The sequence below is a fragment of the Pleurodeles waltl genome, chromosome 3_1 (assembly GCF_031143425.1).
Source record: "Pleurodeles waltl isolate 20211129_DDA chromosome 3_1, aPleWal1.hap1.20221129, whole genome shotgun sequence".
Taxonomy (NCBI): Eukaryota; Metazoa; Chordata; class Amphibia; order Caudata; family Salamandridae; genus Pleurodeles; species Pleurodeles waltl.
In genome coordinates this window covers 1,467,821,519-1,467,839,531 of record NC_090440.1, presented here as the reverse complement: position 1 = coordinate 1,467,839,531, position 18,013 = coordinate 1,467,821,519, and the positions used below count along the sequence as shown (strand labels likewise).

General features: G+C 44.9%; 1 protein-coding gene across 1 annotated transcript in view; it reads left to right on the top strand.

Moving 5' to 3' along the window:
- DARS1 (aspartyl-tRNA synthetase 1) overlaps positions 1 to 18,013 on the top strand; it is a 473,122-nt gene that overhangs the window by 330,405 nt on the left and 124,704 nt on the right. The window lies entirely within an intron of this gene.

Below are 18,013 nucleotides of genomic sequence, written 5' to 3'. Positions count from 1 at the left end.
AGGAAGGCGGTTTCAACCCCTGTGGATCCTGTCATCGGGTGATGTCCATGATGTGATCCGCACTGCGTGTGCTTTTGGTGTTTGGAGCACGACCACAACCGGAAGTTGTGCTCCGAGTGCTGTGCCTTGCATCCGAAGGCTTTGAGGGAGCGGTCCCTAAAGCTGGTGGTGGCCCAGCAAGGGACTCTGCACAGGTTGAGGTCTTGGTCGACAGGAAGGTCCCAGGATAGGTCACAGAGTCAGAAGTCGTCATCCCTGTCAAAGTCCTCAGGCAGTTGGGTAATGTTGAGGCATACGAGAAAGAGTAAAAAGTCCAAGCGCTCTTTGACTTCTCATCCGTCTACAGAAGCATCGACAAAGAAATTTCATTTTAGGCCTCATTCTTCGGAACCTGTGCCTGCGCCAGCTCCGCGCCTCCCTGCGTTTCCAGAAGCCAGAGCGACCAGTGCCCAACTAAAAGAATTTTATGAGGCCATGCGTCTCATTCTTGGGCAGTCCGACCCTGCAACGGCACCATTGGGTTCCGAACTGGCGGCATCAGCCTTTCCGCCAATGGGCTCTCAAAATCCAGTCTTGGATCCAGAACGGCAGCGGTTGTACCACCTCATCCTTCCCTGGCACATGTCCCGATGCTTCTGACGCCCACCAGCGGAGTCATTCCCACTGTCATCCCCCTATTCTGACACTGAGCTGGATGGGCGTCGCCCAACACCGGCAGGAACTTTGCCTCCTTGTTTGGATCCTGAAGTCTATTCTACTGGGCTAGGCCTCAGGTAAGGATTTGAGGGGTCACTGGATCCTTTAGAATACCAGCCATATGAAAAGGACATGAACTGGTGTGAGGATTTGGGTGAAGCCAGTGGACTGGACACAACTCTAGATACTGATTTGCTTTCTCCCCCTACCGTGGCTATAGAGGCGGGAGCCTCTTATGCACTGGTGGTGAGGAAGGGGGCTGAGTTCCTGGACCATCAGCTGCCATCAGTGGACATCAAGACTACTGAATTGACAGTGGTGCTGCAAACGTGAGTTCCACTTCCGAACTCCTGCTCCCATTCAGTAATGTTCTCAATGGCGTCCTTCTGAGTACCTGGTCCAAACTCAGCACAGGGGCTCCTGTGAATGGGACGATTGCCTGCCACCATCGCCCCGCATGTGGGGACCCAGGTTTTCTGATGCCACACCCTACCCATGAGAGCTTGGTGGTCCAAGCCTCTACTTCCCATGGCATATTTCCTAACGCTCCCCCAGACAGGGAATCCCGAAGAGTGGGTTCATTTGGGAAGATTGTTTTCTTCCGCCAGCCCTGCGGTCTGTGAACACTGCATGCCTTTTGGGCCATTACTCCCACATGCTGTAGGATACAGCTGCACTAATTCCTGTCCAGCTACCTGTGCTGTCCAGCCTCTGTGTGGCCGAAGGCGTGGGATCGACCGACTTCGCGGATGAAGGCCAGCAGTCTGGTCAGTCTGCCACACCCAACACCCCCATCCCCTACTCCCACCCCACCACTCCCCCTTTGCAGCCTTTAAACCCTCCTAGTCTGCCTCTCCTCCACCAAAGACGGCCAGTTGGTGGCAGGATTCGCCATCACCTGCCCCACTTGCAATCCATTACTTCAGACAGGTAGGTTTTGCAGATCTTATAAGGGGGCTACTCCCTCCCCTTCAAGACTACCCCTTCATCCATGCCAACATCTCATGACATGATGACGGAGGACCCATTATCACTTCTCTGTGAGGAAGTTGCGGCTTTATTGGCCAATGGGTCTATAGGGAGGGTTCCGGTGCCAGAAGTAGGCTACGGTTGCTATTCCCACTACTTTCTGGTCACTTAAAAGGATATGGGTCTTTGCCCTATCCTAGACCTGCGAGTCCTCAATCTCTTCCTCAAGTAGGAGAAGTTCAAAGTGCTCATGTTGGCTCAGGTCTCGTCTGCCCTGGACCCAGGAGACTGTATGGTGACTTAGGGCTTGCAGGACGCTGTTTGCACATCCCTGACCCGCCTGGCTGTACACACACATTACGTGTGATTCACGGTAGGCCAGGATCACTTTCAGTTCACCGTGCTTCACTTTGGCCTTACCAACCCCCCTCAGGTGTTCACCAAGGTGAAGGAGGTGGTTGCAGCTCATCTGCGGAAATCAGGGGTATCAGTCTTCCCCTATCTCAATAACTAGCTGTTGAAGATGGGCTCACCCCAGGCTGTCATCTCCCACCCCCAGACTACGGTGAACCTCATGCATTCTCTGGGGTTCACTATCAATGTGCAGTAGTCACACCTGACTCCCTCTCAGTTGGTCTCTTTCATCTGAGCTGATGTGGACACGGTGCAGTTTTGGGTTTATCCTCCCGAGTGGTGAGTCCAAGATATTCAGGCTATTATACAAATTGTTTAGACTCTATCCTGAATTTCAGTGAGACTGACTCTGAGGCTGCTGGTTCTCATGGCCTCCTGCATCCTGCTGGTGACATATGCAGGCTCTGCAGTGGGACTTAAAGTTCCAGTGGTTGCAGCATCAGGGGAATCTCTCTGACATAGTCCACTTTGTCCATAGCAATAGTTTTTTTAGAAACGTAAAACATTCATTGAGCGCAGCTTGAATAATCCTCATAGCTGGTTATCATGGCACCCAGCAGCACCCACCACCAAACCAAAAGCATACACCTATCACACCCTCCTGGCATTGGACATGTATAACCACCTAGAGGATGCTTTGGCATTTAGCAGAGCCCTTTGGCCTTAACCCTTTACCATCAAATTCATACTCCACAACTCAGTGTATGGGCCGTAGTGACCAAAAAATGGCACGAACCGAACTGAAACACATCATCAAACAGGTGATTAGAGTCCTGTCAGGGATGGGTGGCCTTGAAGCGTGTGCGGTTTTCCCTGCCTGGGGTAAATGTTACTAGTAGTAGTATCCAGTATACAAATGAGAACAACACAGCACAGCACATGTGTAGAAATTATCCAAGTCGTCTGTAATAGAATGTTCGGTAGCTTTTTGTGCTAGTAAGCGCGCTGTTTAAGTATTTTAATACCAATGTTAAATATGTGAACTCCATTATGCTTTTGCAAGGGCCACGGTAGTGAAGTTCTAAAGCACTACTGTGGCGCTAGCAGTTTGAGTTTGACACTATCGTTTTGCAGTTGCCCGTTTGTAAGCTGGAAGAAAAATTCAGCCGTTCTTGAGTGGTCAAGAGATGCAGCATTTCCTCAAAGCAGATCCCATCACACTATTGTTTATGCTCTGATGCAAATACCATCTGCTCTGGGGTGTGCCCAACCTTCTGTGTGGAGCGTGAGAACAGCTCGTTTGACTACTTTACCTACTTGCAGCAAAACACAGGGGGCTTCAGAATTGTTTCCTGTCATTGTGGCTCTTGGCCCTTATACATTTTGATCAGGAATCGTCACGTGACATGAATCGTGTCCCTTGTATTCTTTACCAAAGCAATTGGTGTCAGCAGTTGCATCATATGAAAAGCATGGACAAATCATTCTGTTATGGAGATCCACAAGTGACTCGAAAATGAAGAAAGCTTCATATGCTGCAAAAAGGCTGTTTTTTTATCTCAGATATTTTTATTAAAGTGTTGAAGGAGGGCTTTTGTTTTCCATGTAACCTTGAACACACGAGCCACTGGTTAGTGAAAAAGGAAAGGTCAACTTTTTTTGATCTGAACATAGTTCACATCTCGGATAGTATCCCTGGATCTGGGAGATGTCGAAGATGAAAATTAAAGTAGGTTTCACTAGAAGGGAGAGGGTGCTGAATACTGCTTTTGAGAAAGCAGATTTTGCAAGACGGCCTGATGAACAGATTAATTTTGTGGACGCAAACGTGAGGTTTTCTAAATTACAGGGTTTCAGACTACAAAATGACTTTCTGCTATATATGAAATCCGTTTTGTGAGTGAAAAATGTACTTCTGACTCACAAAATGAATTTACCTACCCCACACAGAATCGCAATTAGGATGAGGTGTGAAAAGGCATCATTTTCTTTCTGTCCTTACACAAACCATGGATCAGAAACTGGCAACTCAAAGGGAATGATGTCTGACTCACAAAGGTAAAGCTGTCCCTCGAAAAATTCATTCTCTCTCTCCATCCCCCCTCCCCCCCCCCCCCCCCCCCCCCACCCGTCCCTTGCAGGTCTCCAGCCCTGCATTCACAGTGGGTAGCAAATTGCAGCCTGCTTAATACATTTTCAGATTGCACGTGCCTCGTTTGTGAATGGCTATAATACGTCACACTCTGAATCCGTAAGCCTTATGGTGAACTAAAGCCAGATATTGTGGTGTGGTTTGCAAATGAATAGACAGCTTAGATCTGCCCTTGAACTTCTTATTTGCCCTCCCTTTTGGATGTTTGACCGTCTGCACACTTCCAATCAGCCTCCCTCGGAGAGATCTTCTCACCTCTCCTGTTGCTATGGATATCTAAATATATGTTCCTATTACGGCACTTTGTTACATCACATGTATGGGGCAGCTTCTAAATGAGGAAGCTGAAGCAAAGGAAAAAAAAGCGTGGTGCTTACCGTGTGACCACAAGGGTGTGTTACACAGCTTCCGGTAGTAGATTGAAGGTACAAGTCCCAATATGCTTGCTGGTATACATGTTTATGTTACATTTTAAATCATGTACCTGCAAAGGGTTGGGTTGAATTTTGAAAATGGCACTATGATTTAGTGGGCAGTGGAGGCTTGTTTTGGCAAGGTATGTGCTCCGACGTGGTTGTGTGGGCTTGAGGAGAGGTACCAACGGGCTGTGGCACTCCAAACCCGGACTCTGCAATAGAGCTCCCCAAGTCCCCCCTGCCTTCTTGGCGATTCCCTGACCAGTGAGGTGCAGGAGGAGGTGGATCACCATAAGATAAGCATGCCCTTCACTGGATCACCTCTGGCTCTGACAGGGCCATGTGAGAACACCGTGCGCCCTCTAGGGAGTATTCCACTCACTTGCAGGAGGAGCCAGTTTTGAGACCTACCGTCCCACCTATGAGGATAGAAAAACGACGCTGCTTTGCTGAGAGTTGGGAGTTAAAGCTTTAAGTTGACGCGAGACAGACTGATATTTGCTAAGGGCTTAAAATATCCTAATCGTGTCTGTGGATCAAGAAACAAATGTCTGTTTATGGTTTCACGTACGTTCAATGATTACGGGATTTTTTTTTTACATGGCTCCCTGTTTGTTTATTGTGCTTATACGTACCACTTTCCACTGTACCTCCACACCCAAAAGCTTGCATCATTTGTTTTGATCAGGTTAGGGGTGACTGTGGTTTGTATCACGTGGAATGTGTAAACCACAACCTTTCTCACCCCAACTGAAAAATCCTGGTAAAAGGGGAAGTAAACAGCACTGTGACGCACAACACTTTCAACACGGTGCGTTGTCATAATTGTTTGTGGAACCACCAGCCTGAAGCGTGTGAAAAAAACAAGCGTACCCTTCTCCCCATTCACTGCCTGCCTTTCAGGTTTGTGAAAAGAATAACACCGATATGCCTTTAAATACAAAGTAGACTTTATGCTCGGATTATAACTTCGATACCCTAGATAACTGCCCATGGAGTTGTACCGCATCCCAAATGAAACATTTATAATTTCTTGGAGTTTATTTTGATCCGGATGGTTGAAGATATCCTTTAAAGATAGAAATTAACCACAGCTGAGCTCATAATTTCTTGGAAGCCTTTTAATTTGTATAAAAGTCTACCTTTTTCATGCAAAACGTTTGCTGCGTAAATGACATCCATGGCAACAAAATTCAAATCTGTGAAATGCAGGTGGAATACCTCATGAGGTCATTTACGTTTATTTTCAGTTGAGCACCACTCTGTACCAATGGAGGCTCAGATCTGTTCACTTTAAAATTGGTTTAATGCCACTCCATGAATGGCACAAAAAACATTATTCACCCTGTACAAATTGTAGTTTGGTTATATGCTTCATTTGATGTGGTTGCCTCATGTTCTATAGGTTTCGCGTCCAGTGTGCCTATGCCTTCACTAACCCACAATGGTACGTTAGCACTACACATTTTTATTCCAAAAACCGTCAGTTTTGTGTGGGATAGCTTTTCTGGATCATGAGCCAGATGTGGAAGATGTGCTTGCTGTTTTTAATGTGATATGTCCGAAGCTGAAACTGCATCAGAATAAAATTGTTTGACGTCCTGTATGACTTTATTAAGCCTGCCCCCCACCTTGTCTTTGAAATTAAAGATAATTGTGATAGTCGAGTCTCCCTTGCAGGACCAAAGAAGCACTGGAAGCAGTTTTTGAGAAAAAGCTCTTCCCTCATGGGGAGGAAAAGAAAGTGTGTGATCATAATGTTGAGCGGTGTAATTGTGGGATTAACTTTTCTGGTGAGACATCCATGAGGATCTGTGGTCATTCTTCTACATTAGCTGGAACATTGTGCGGCATTGGAGACGTGTACACACCATGAGGAGACATTTAATAACTTTTCTGGCAGTGACCAATGCTCAGACGCAGTTATTTCCTTTATCTCTTGATCAGTGTCTAGAAGGTTACATACATGGATAGGAAAGATGCAAGAGGCGCATGCCCGGTCAGAAGAAATAGCATCAAAGCAGCCTTCTTCTTGCACTCAGAGTATTGATAGTACAATGGAGATGGTCATCAAAACTGCATTTGGGCAAAACAGGCAGCAAAGGACAAACCTTCACCCCTTCGTTATTAAGGATTGCTCTGACGGTAAAAATTGCTGTCTTTTGTGATAAAGTTGCATCGGCAAGCCTTGACAGAATGGTACGTTGCATAAATTAGTGTTGTAATGAAATAAGTATATCTCTTGCCCTTCTAGAAATCTAATAATCAGAATAAGCATGTGCATTCTGGAGGCATTGAGATAAATTATTTCAGCTACACAGTTTTTGAGAAAGTATACGATTCATCAAGCCCAGCTCAAGTAGAGGAATACGCCTCTTACTCTGACTTTGCTAGAATCATAGTTGATGATGTTAGAGAAGTCAACCATGCGTTGATTCTTGAAAATGCACCATTATGGTCTGCAGTAACAAAATTTGGTTATCCTTAATTTCTGAATAAGCACAGTAAAGAAATACTTATACATTCATCTCTGCAGCAAGTAGTTGTGTCAAAAAACGCCATTTTCTCTTTGAATTTCTAATTATTTTTTCAAAATTGTTATATTTGTTCCAGTCACTCCTTTTCTGTCCCGGGACACTAATTGACCCCTTTAAATGGTATTTTAAATCATCTTTCATCTTGGCCCACAGAAGCCACAGTGAGCTCTGAAGTTGCTGCAGCTTCTTAGGTTGAGCACAGCAGCACGCAAGCACCTCTTATCCATGCCCACCTCACACCCATCTCTTTCACTCGTTGGTGGGCTTGCCTTTCAAAAATCCTTTATCATTGATAAATGCTTTACATTTGTCCCTCCTTGGGGCAGTTTTGTTACCGACTCTGCCATCCACCCTGTTACATGTGTAATTGCACGTTTGCCGATATGTTTGACTGCGAGCTAACTTCTTTTTCTTTTTTGTGTCTCTCCACGCTCATGGCGGCCATGGCACTTTGAATCAGCTCGCTTATGTCAGCTGTTTTACTTGACGTTTTCAATTTATGTGGCAAGAAAAGTCCAGTTAGGAATTTACAATGCTAATAGTTTTAACTTGAGCAAACGCGAGACCCATTGCATTTTCAATGCCTTGTTTTAATTATGCAGAGCTTCTTCTCTGTCAGTTGTTTTCAATTATGTTCTTGGCCTGCAGAGGCAGAAGGGACTGATAGACTTTGAATTCCCCAAACCTACGTTTTTCGATGTCACAGTAACACAATAGTGAACCTTCTTCTGAGATTTGCTTTGAAGCTCTTCCATGAAGATTCTGGAAGCTGTGTCATACTTCAGCAGATATACTCCCATTCCAGAAAGTTCATAAATATCATGTGTGGCTGTCCACATTTTGCTGATCTTCTGCAACACCACGTCCAACCTGCATTGGATCTGTCCTCCGTTACAATTTGTTCATAAGAGTTTTGAGATGCTTTCCTATCTGCACCCAAAATACACGATTCTCAGACAGTTTTTTATTGTTATTTATAACTCGGAGAATTGTTGAATAAAAATGGTGGCGGTTCCGGGCTCCTACCACCTCTTAATCGATATCTTGTTTTTCTAGTCAAGAGTATCAATCTTATAGCACAATATTATATCCTGCTCAATACAGACGATTGCCTTAAAGAGTAGTCTAGCAAGCGTTCTAACTGTCTAGGTTGATCTTCACCTGTCGATGTTATTTTTTGATACAATTGTTAAATGTCACACTTCCACATTGCTATCTAAATGTGAATTACACTACCACCGACTGATCTTGGAATTTTAATTGCTCATTCATTACTACAGGGGTGATACTGTAGGCTTTCTATGGAGATAATAGTCTCAGAAGTGACCTCCAGCCAACAGCCTCTACTTGTGTATTTGCTACATGCCCTGTGATTCACAATATTTTCGCCACAATCGGATGTGCACCCTGCCAGCTGTTTCCCCTATCACGGATACCCCAGAGCTACCTCTTGTGTTCTGCCTTATGAGAGATATCGACAGCTACGTTTTCTTTTATTATTCCCAAAGCTAGCTTTATGCTGCTTTAGTTCGAGAAAGAATCTGTAAGCCACAAACCGAATGGTTGTCAAATATCGTAGAGGTCTACTACTTCGAAAAGTATGTGCCAAAGCTCTTTTTGAGACAATTTGGGCTGGAGTGACATGGACTGTACAACTTAACACCTACCTTGCAAGATTCATTTTTAGTTGATATAAATGCATTCCTGCTACCTTACAAGATTCACTTTTAGTTTATATAAATGCATTCCTGCTAAACATCTTTTAAGATGGCTACCTCCCGCTTCATTTAATGCGAGCTGCTGTTTTATGATCTTTCTTTTTGTGTTGAACTATTTGCTGCTTCGGAAACTGGTATTGTGTGACTTTGGGCAATCGGAGGCTTTGATGTGAGGAATCCACCTACTGTTTATTACACAATAAAGTGTGAATCCGAGCAGGATGCCAATGAAGGGGCGATCATCGTTTTATAGACTAGTATCTTTTTAAAAGCTTTATAGAGTTATTAAACTTAACAAAACACTGTTCAGTACTTGGAATAATTTCTTTAGTGAATTAAAAAAATATCGTCTATATCGAATTGCAGTTTGGATTGTTTATATTCATTTTAGCCATGTTCCACCTGGTGTCCCTCTCGAAATGTTTATTCAGTAGATAGGGCTAGGAGACAGTCCAGCCTAATCGTTAAGGCCCTGTTTTGGAACAGACGACTTCTAACCAGTTCCTACAAGCACCATTTCACAAACCATTTAGTTTTATAAAGAAACCACTGAAGATAAATTCGAAATGACATTTTTTTTTCAAGTTTAAAGCATTACTCCTCACAGTGGCCACAATAGAGTGCTGGACATAACAGTTAGATGGTCAGATCACATGAGATTTTGGGCCCAGTCATATGGCCTGGGTACAACTAATCGTTTTTCTTATCCTTATAAAATGCCTGAATTGCACAGTTTCCTTAAGGTGGTATTTCACGTTACTGTGATGACCTTTTGAGAAATTGCTATGGCTGCTGTGCTCTAAAGATGAGGTCTACACTATAGCCCTTTGCATTTGTTGTGTCTCTTTGGAATTACTTGTCACTGTATGAAAAGCTTGCATCGAATCGGGGCCACGCACTTCCAGGCCCAGACTCCATCGCAGCAGGATGCCGCTAGCACGGACATTCGCACCCGGAGGTGCATAAAACTTGGCCGCACTTCCCGCACCGCGGGACGCTCACCAGCTCGCATCAAAAAAGGGCCACGCACTTCCAGGCCTAGACTACATCGTGGCAGAATGCCACTAGCAAGGACATTAGCGCCCTGAGGCACATAAAACTTGGCTGCACTTCCTGCAGCGCGGGATGCTCACCAGTTCGAATCGAAGGGGGGCCATGCACTTCCAGGTCCAGACTCCATTGCGGCAGGATGCTGCTAGAACGGACATTTGTACCCATAGGCGCATAAAACTTGGCTGCACATCCAGCAGCGCGGCACGCTCACCAGCTCGCATCGAAGGGGGGGCCACGCACTTCCAGACCCAGACTCCTTCATGTCAGGATGTCGCTAGTACGGACATTCGTGCCCGAAGGTGCATAAAACTTGGCCGCACGTCCCCCGGCGAAGACCTGGCCAAGACGGGCCATCAGAGTCTGGGCCCACGCTTTTTAGATTTTATTTATCATGTTTAATTCTGGGTTATCTGTGATGTACGTATCTTTAGTTCCCACCCTTTTTTTGAGTAAACTGAGGCACAAAGGGGAAAAGGAAGGTGACCACATCTCTACGCCCACCCCGCAATCTCACCCCTGGTCCTCCATTGACAATATTTTGGTACGTGCAGTGGATTTGGTGTAAAATGAAATTAAGTTGGCAAAGCGCCGCCTTTCTCTAGTAGTGGAGGATATTAAATCTAGGCCCCCCAGCAAGCCCTTGAGCCCTGTTGTTAAATGTAATACTGGTCTGCCAAATACACATCGCATGATATTTCTTCTGTGGCTCTTGTCATTCAGACCTCTTGTTTGGATCTAGATGGAGCCGATATGGGCAACTTAGTGGGGGTTGTAGGTTTTCATGCTGCTGATTGCTCTGGTGCTCTAGATTCCTTGAGTGGCTCCCTTGACTCTTGCCCATTACCAAAAACATTGATAACGCGTCCCTTTATGACAAATTACTACACATTGGGATTCGTTTTAGGCCAATGAATCTTTTGACCCTGTTGAGAGACACCTTAGGACAAGATAGCTAATCAACATGTCAATCAATACGTCAATAATATCATCAATATTTATCACAATAATGCATTTAACTTTAGTCAAAGACATCTATTAAACTCAAGACACCACCATGACCTTGCAGTCATGAATAACCACACCAGTTTAGTATGAATTTAGTGATATTTATTCCCTATTAGTTACAATACTACTAGCAAATTTATTAGCCTCAAAACAAAGAAACATAATAGTATAGTCACAATATGACAACTCTGATAGGATTTCATCAAGGCAAGAATCACAAACATTAGAATATAGCACTGCGTGAACATAAATTATCATTAGCAGAGTATATCAGTGTATGGTTCAACAAAGCATAGATTCCGTCATTTGTCCATTTGTGTCAGTTATAATGAACCTCTCACATAACCTCTAATTAGCATTGGCATGTTGGGCTTCATGCAAAACAATTTCGTAAAACCAATTTGGAAAACATCTAACTATGGCTCCTGTCAAAAGGAAAGCAGTTGGTACCTAGAAAGGAAAGCAAACAGACAATCACAATTTCATTGTCATATAGTTACCCTCCAAGTTTGGTCAGCAATCAAGCTTTGTCTTCGTCTTCAGGACATCAGTCGAATTGCCAGCTCCGGGTAATGGGACACTTCCCTCATAAGGAGGCAAAGTGTAAAGGGGTAAACTAAGGACAAGGATGGTTCTAAGTAAAATCAGCAAAAGTCACTAGCCAAAGTGACAAAGTCTCTGGATCATATCAAATCGCATCAGCATCTCCCTAACTAACTAACTAACTCATTTCCGTGTGTCAAGGGGTTTTATCCCTTTTTCATTGTACATTCCCCTAAAATCTTATTGGACAAGGGTTTGCACCCCCCGAACTATAACCAATTAAAATTACATTAAGTCATCTAATTTGTCACCCCACAACATTTCCCACGTATTTTATTGGTGCTTATGATTGACGTCTTTAGCAGGTGGTGTGTCCGGTATGATTTCATCGTCTTGGGGTCTTTTACACATCTTCGGTCAGTGGCTCCATTGTCCGTACCGGTTTAGGCGACCTTGTTAATCTACACTGTTGCATTTAGGATTTTTTTTTACTATAGGCAGGGTGAATTTCATGAGAACGCATCCACTACAGTTACATTCAGCTTCTAGCTTTTGAAAAAAACAAAAGTTCGTGTCCTTTAGCAAGTCAGCACACTGCACGTTAGAAAAATACATTTAATATGAGAGTCAGGCAGCTAGGCCTCGACTCATGCTAACTAAAGCCTATTGCTTTATTAGCAAGAATCTAATACATTTAGCCTTTCAACATTAATGTAAAATCACAATTTAATAAACATTTCACCATTATTAGTTAGTTTCATTAGTCCCCGTACACATTGGCGGCCATTCTCCGTGGTCACATTTCAAGTGCACGTTTTAGCAAAACATGTTAATACAGTTTCTGTGCGATATTATTATACATTAGTTCATAAACATTTCATATTAATATTGATAATACAAGCTACGCTCTCTCAAGGTGAAGGAGGATCGCTATATTAAAATCTAAACCGGCCTCAAAATTACAGCCCCTGAATCATGACACCTTTGTTCGCCCTGTGCCTTTGCACCCCCAAAATGGTGATTCTTGGGCATCACTGACGATCTGGTTTAATGACTTACTGGACTCTAAGCTACAACAAATCCATAGCCGACTAGCTTCGCTAGAATCCAGTTTGGGGAATTTAATCTCCATGGCATAGAGGGGCCCCATGCAAGCACGGCGCGTAGCAACCCAGTCAATAGCCTTTGATTGCCCCTCCCCCAGGGTGACGGCCCGTATCTAATCGCCCTCTTAGAGTAGTCGCACAGATCCCCCTCCAGGCCTACAGAATGGGGGCAGAGAAAGCAGCACAGCTATTCAGCTGGCCACTTTCTCTGCCAATTCCCACACACAGGAATTTAGGGCCAGATGTAGGAAGGCTTTTGTGCCTCGGCAAAAAACGCCGTTTGCGAGGCGCAAAAGCCCTTACGCGATGCAGAATCACATTTTGCGAGTCGGTACCGACTCGCAAAATGGGATTCCGACTCGCAAATAGGAAGGGGTGTTCCCTTCCTAATTGCGACCGCATCGCGATGTAGAGTTGATTGGTGACCACGAAAGCGGTCGCAAATCAACTCGCAGTTACCATCCACTTCAAGTGGATGGTAACTCATTCGCAATGGGGACCCCTTCCCCTTTGTGAATGCAAAACAAAATATTTTTTCAGAGCAGGCAGTGGTCACTCTGAAAAAAAAAGAAACTAAAAGGTTTTGGTAATTTTTCTTTTTGCAGCCCGTTTTCCTTTAAGGAAAACGGGCTGCAAAGAGAAAAAAAAACAGCTTTATTGAAAAGCAGTCACGGACATGGTGGTCTGCTGTCTCCAGCAGGCCACCATCCCCGTGAGTGCCTAGACTTGCTATGGGGTCGCAAACTGCAACCCACCTCATGAATATTAATGAGGTGGGTCTTTGCGACCCCATAGCGAGTCGCAGAAGGTGTCTGAGACACCTTTCTGCATAACATTTTGCGAGGTGCAAATTGCGAGTCGCTAGTACTCCCAATTTTCACCTTGCAAAATGTTTTCTTCCTACATCTGGCCCTTGCTTCCCAAACCACAAATAAAATGTTACATTCTGGCAACCGGAGTAGATAACAACGGGCTGGGCAACCCCCACCCCAGCTCCCAGTCATAGATCTGCCACCAGCATCATGCCCATATGGTTATCTTGGACAAGGCCCCATAATGGAATCTACCTCACCTCTTAAAAACAAAGTCATTTTCTGGCTATACATAAATGTAAGTTGTAAGTAGGACCTTTTTTAAGAGATTTTGTTTGTCCGCTGGGTGGGAGGCATGGGCCCATTAAGGAGGCAATCAAGTGGTGACCTCGTAATTATCAACTTTTGTGGTACCAATTTTGCTAGGAAAGTTCTAGCTCTTGCAGAAGCCAGTATGGTGATGCTTAAGCAGATCAGAATCATACCATTGGACTTTTTTTTTTATTTATTTTTTTTACAAACACCTAGCGCTTATTGGAGATGCTGATAACACTCAAACTTCTCACCATGTTCCCCTACAGGGCATAGGGAGTCGCTCCCAAGTTACCCATCTTCCACTTAGAAACCATTATTCAATCTTGAATGAATTGGAAGATGTGGACTGACAATCACCTGTAATTATAAATGTGCCCAGTGGAGCCAGTTAGGGAGGAGCTGGTGGAGGAGGGATATATCATTGTCACACCGACTAGGTCTGAGACTAGTCTACATGTAAATGCCTCTGGGGAATTGACAATTTTGCCATCTACTCCACTTTCACTAACTAGCAAGATACTGCATTGGAAATTTATTAGCTGAAATGTGGCTGGTTTGGCAGTTGTTTATATCGGATTTTGATATTATTTTTATGCAGGAAACCTGCTGTTTCGGAACTGGTTCTTGATGGGTATACCAGTTTTAGTAACTTTGCCAGCCCCTCAGGTCATGCTAAAGGGTGTTTGGTGGCATGGTTTAAGGTTAACATTGGGTACAAGGTCCTACCAATAGTAAGAGATTCGGGTGGGATTCAGGCATTTGAAATGAGTTGGGGTGGCAAGTTAAGAATTTCTATGGTGAACTACTATAATAATTTCATATCTACTAACAATTCCACCTTTCATGATCTTTCTTTAGTTATCTCTTTGGCTGAGATAGCTCAGGAGAAAGGTTGGCCTTTTACAATACTCCTGGCAGGGGATATTAATGCCAAACTGGGGGAGACATCTTTTCTAGTGGACTCCCCTTTTGATCCCGTTAGTTGCAAAGTGGAGCAAATGGGGTTGAACTCAAAGGGGCGGCACTTACGCCTTCCTCTTGGCACATGACTTGGTTAGACATATATTTAGCTCCGACCTTTACAGGGTGGGGCTGTAGCTCAACTATTGACTATGTATTAATCTCTCGGAACCTTTTAGCCCTGAATTATAGGATAGAAGTGATCCCATCTGTCTTTAGTGATCACAACCCCCTGGCTCTACACCTCAAAGCACCTTTTCAAATAGGGCAGAGTCCCAAACAATAATTAAGGCTAAAGGATAACGGCAGGAGGATGGTCTGGCACTCTGCAAATCAGGCTTCTATTATGGATCAGGTGCAAAGTGCCTGTCCATTCCTGCCAATATTATGCCAAGTATTCAGTGGTGATCCCGCCAATTCTCTGGCAGGTTTTGTCAAGCTTATGTCTCGTATTAGGGACCTCATGAGCAGACCAATAAAAAATGGCCCCATGACTGGCTGCTCGTGGTTTGACAGATCATGTAGGGTAGCTAATGCCTCCCTGCATTAGGCGCTTAGTCAAACTCCTAGAGATCAGGCTACTTTCATCGCCTGTGAAAAGGCATATGCCCAGGCCCTGAAACAGCAGAAGGCCGAAGTCAAGGTAGAGCAGTGGGAAAATATAGTGACAGCCTTCCAAAAAAAACAACCCCCAGGCTTTTTGGAGGGTAGTCCAGGCTGGTCTTTCAAATGGCAAAGTTGTCACATCGCATATATCCCCCAAAGCTTGGCTTGACCATTTTTCTGGTATTTATGGGGCTGATGAGTTAAGGGGTGATTCTGTTCAGGTGATTTTGCCTCTGAACCTCAGTCCCACCTTTTTAGCGATTGAAGCTTTAAAGGCCATTCGTGAAAGCCTCCCCAAGAAGGTCCTTGGCCTGGATGGGATCCCGATGGACCTTTTTATAAAATATCCAGAATTCTAGGCCTCTCATTTAACCAAGATTTTTAATATGGTGTGTAGGGTTGGGCCCTCTACATATTGGTGAATTTCTGTAGTGGTCCCAATTTTTTAAAAGGGCAGTATTTAGGATCCTTGGTGTTATCGACCAATCTCACTTCTTGACTCCTCTTCAAAGTTAATGGTGAGGGTGGTTTTGGAATGCTTGATCTCTTGGGCACAGGAGAAACAAAATATATCTTGGGTCCAATACGGGTTTAGGAAAGGTCTGGTCACTATTGAACAGTGCCTTAACCTCTACTTCCTCAAGGCCAAGTATAATTACATGAAGGGTGGGCCCATTCACTTAGCCTTCATGGACTTGTTGACCGCGTTTGACTCCGTCAATAGGGAAAAGCTCTGAGCAATTTTATCATACATGGGTCTTGATGATGGTTTTGTCGATCTACTGAGACTCCTCCACCAGGGGCAGAGGACAAAAGTAAGGTATAGGCCAAATTGCAAGACCACCTCTCTTTTTGGAGTCAGTCGGGTGTACGCCAGGGGTGTGTTCTCGCCCCTATCTTATTTCTCCTATATATTAATGATCTAGAGAAAACCTTGCTCTCCACAGGAGCTGATGACCCCCCGTCCATAATAATGCTATCCCAGCTCTATTATATGCAGATGATGCAGTCTTACTGGTGAGGACAGCAAATGGGATCAAATAGCTGGTTGATAGTTTCGTTGAGTTCATGAAAAACTTGGACCTAGAAGCCAACTGTTCGAAGACCTTTGTAATGGTCTGTGGCCCTAAAAATACCACAACACCCCCTATGCACAAAGGAGGACGTACACTGACAAAAGTAAGCTCCTTTCCATACTTGGGGTTAGAATTTGATGAAGCATGTAGCTGGCGCCCCTGCCTGATAAATAGAGTCTCACGCTTTTTGCGCACAGTAAGCATTACCTACTCCTTAGCCACTAATTATAGGGAGGAACCTGGTTGCCCCCATACTGGAGGTCTATAAGAGGAAATGTTTGCCGACTGTGACTTATGGTATGGTGCTGTGGGGCTATAAAGAAGTTGGGATCCTTCAGGTAGTGGAAAATCGATGTTGTCGCTGTCTGCTGGGCACCCCACCCTCCACACTTTTCTGTCATTATGACCCTGCTGATTTTGCTCTGCCACACCAGCGGTGGAGGCCAGACTGCCAACAGCATGGCGGTGCAGGAACACCAAATTATGACAATGGAAGTGAAGTGACTGTATTGCAGCCAGTTCACCACCTGTACTGCCAGGGGGGTAGGACCATCTGGCTGAAGGTTGACTGCCTTCGACCCAGCGGTCACCTAACACCGCCTGCAGTATTTTGAGCATCCTTACTGCCAGGGATTCTGTGGCGGCGGCCCGCCACGGAATTCCTGGCAGTAACGATACTGGCGACAGGAATGCTCATTTCTGTCGCCACTGCAGGACCCCCCCCTCCCCTCCATGTAGGACCCACCCCTTGAGCCCATCAGAAGCTCCCCACAAGCAGTTACACCCGCCTCCCCAATCCCCATTCTGAACCCCCATCCCGAACCCCTGCCGCCCCGTACATCCACGCAGGCACACATCACACATACACTGCATACACACACGCCCCCCCACCCCTTTCCATTCCCACACCCATACACGCACACCACACTCAACACCTCCCCCCTTTTCCCCTCCCCCGTTGGCCGATCACCTTACTTGGTGGTCTCAGTGGTCATCCAGGAGGGAAAAGGGTCCATGACGCTTGCCCCGCCAACACAGCACCGCCCCGCCTATTACTAAGTCGTAATAGGCGTGGCCGTGTTGTGTTGACATGACGGTGCCAGCTGAGCAGCCTCCACTGCACTCCCAATGTCCAGCATGGCTGCTGGCGGCTGTCTGCCCAACTTATGGCGGAGGACCGCCAGCAGTCATAATATGGCGATCTGATGACCACCATCACTGGCGATCTTGTGGCTGGCGGGACTTCGGCGGTCTACGTTGTAGACTGCTGAAGTCATAATGAGGGCCTATATGTGCAAATTGTCTGGTGCAATGGCACCATAACCCTTTTATCCTGTAGTTCCACTTGGAAAATCGTTTTGTGAAAATGTTTTCCAAAGTAATGTCCATTCAAATGCCTTTGAACTTGAACACAATTTGATTTTATTAGAAAGAAGAGCCGAACAAGGTGAAGAATTAAAGTGGATTGGAGATTAGAAGTGCATTTTGAATTTCAATAAAACATTTTTATTTATGATGAAACATAATCACATTTTCATAGTTTACATACCCGAAAAAGAGATAACTAATTTTATGGTGTGCCACTGGTGTGTGCCAGTGCAATACTGTAGTTTGTTATCATGATAGTGTGCATAGGTATTGCTTTTTATTTTTAGTATACTAGCAGTGAAAGATTGTGAATGATTCAGTGCAGAT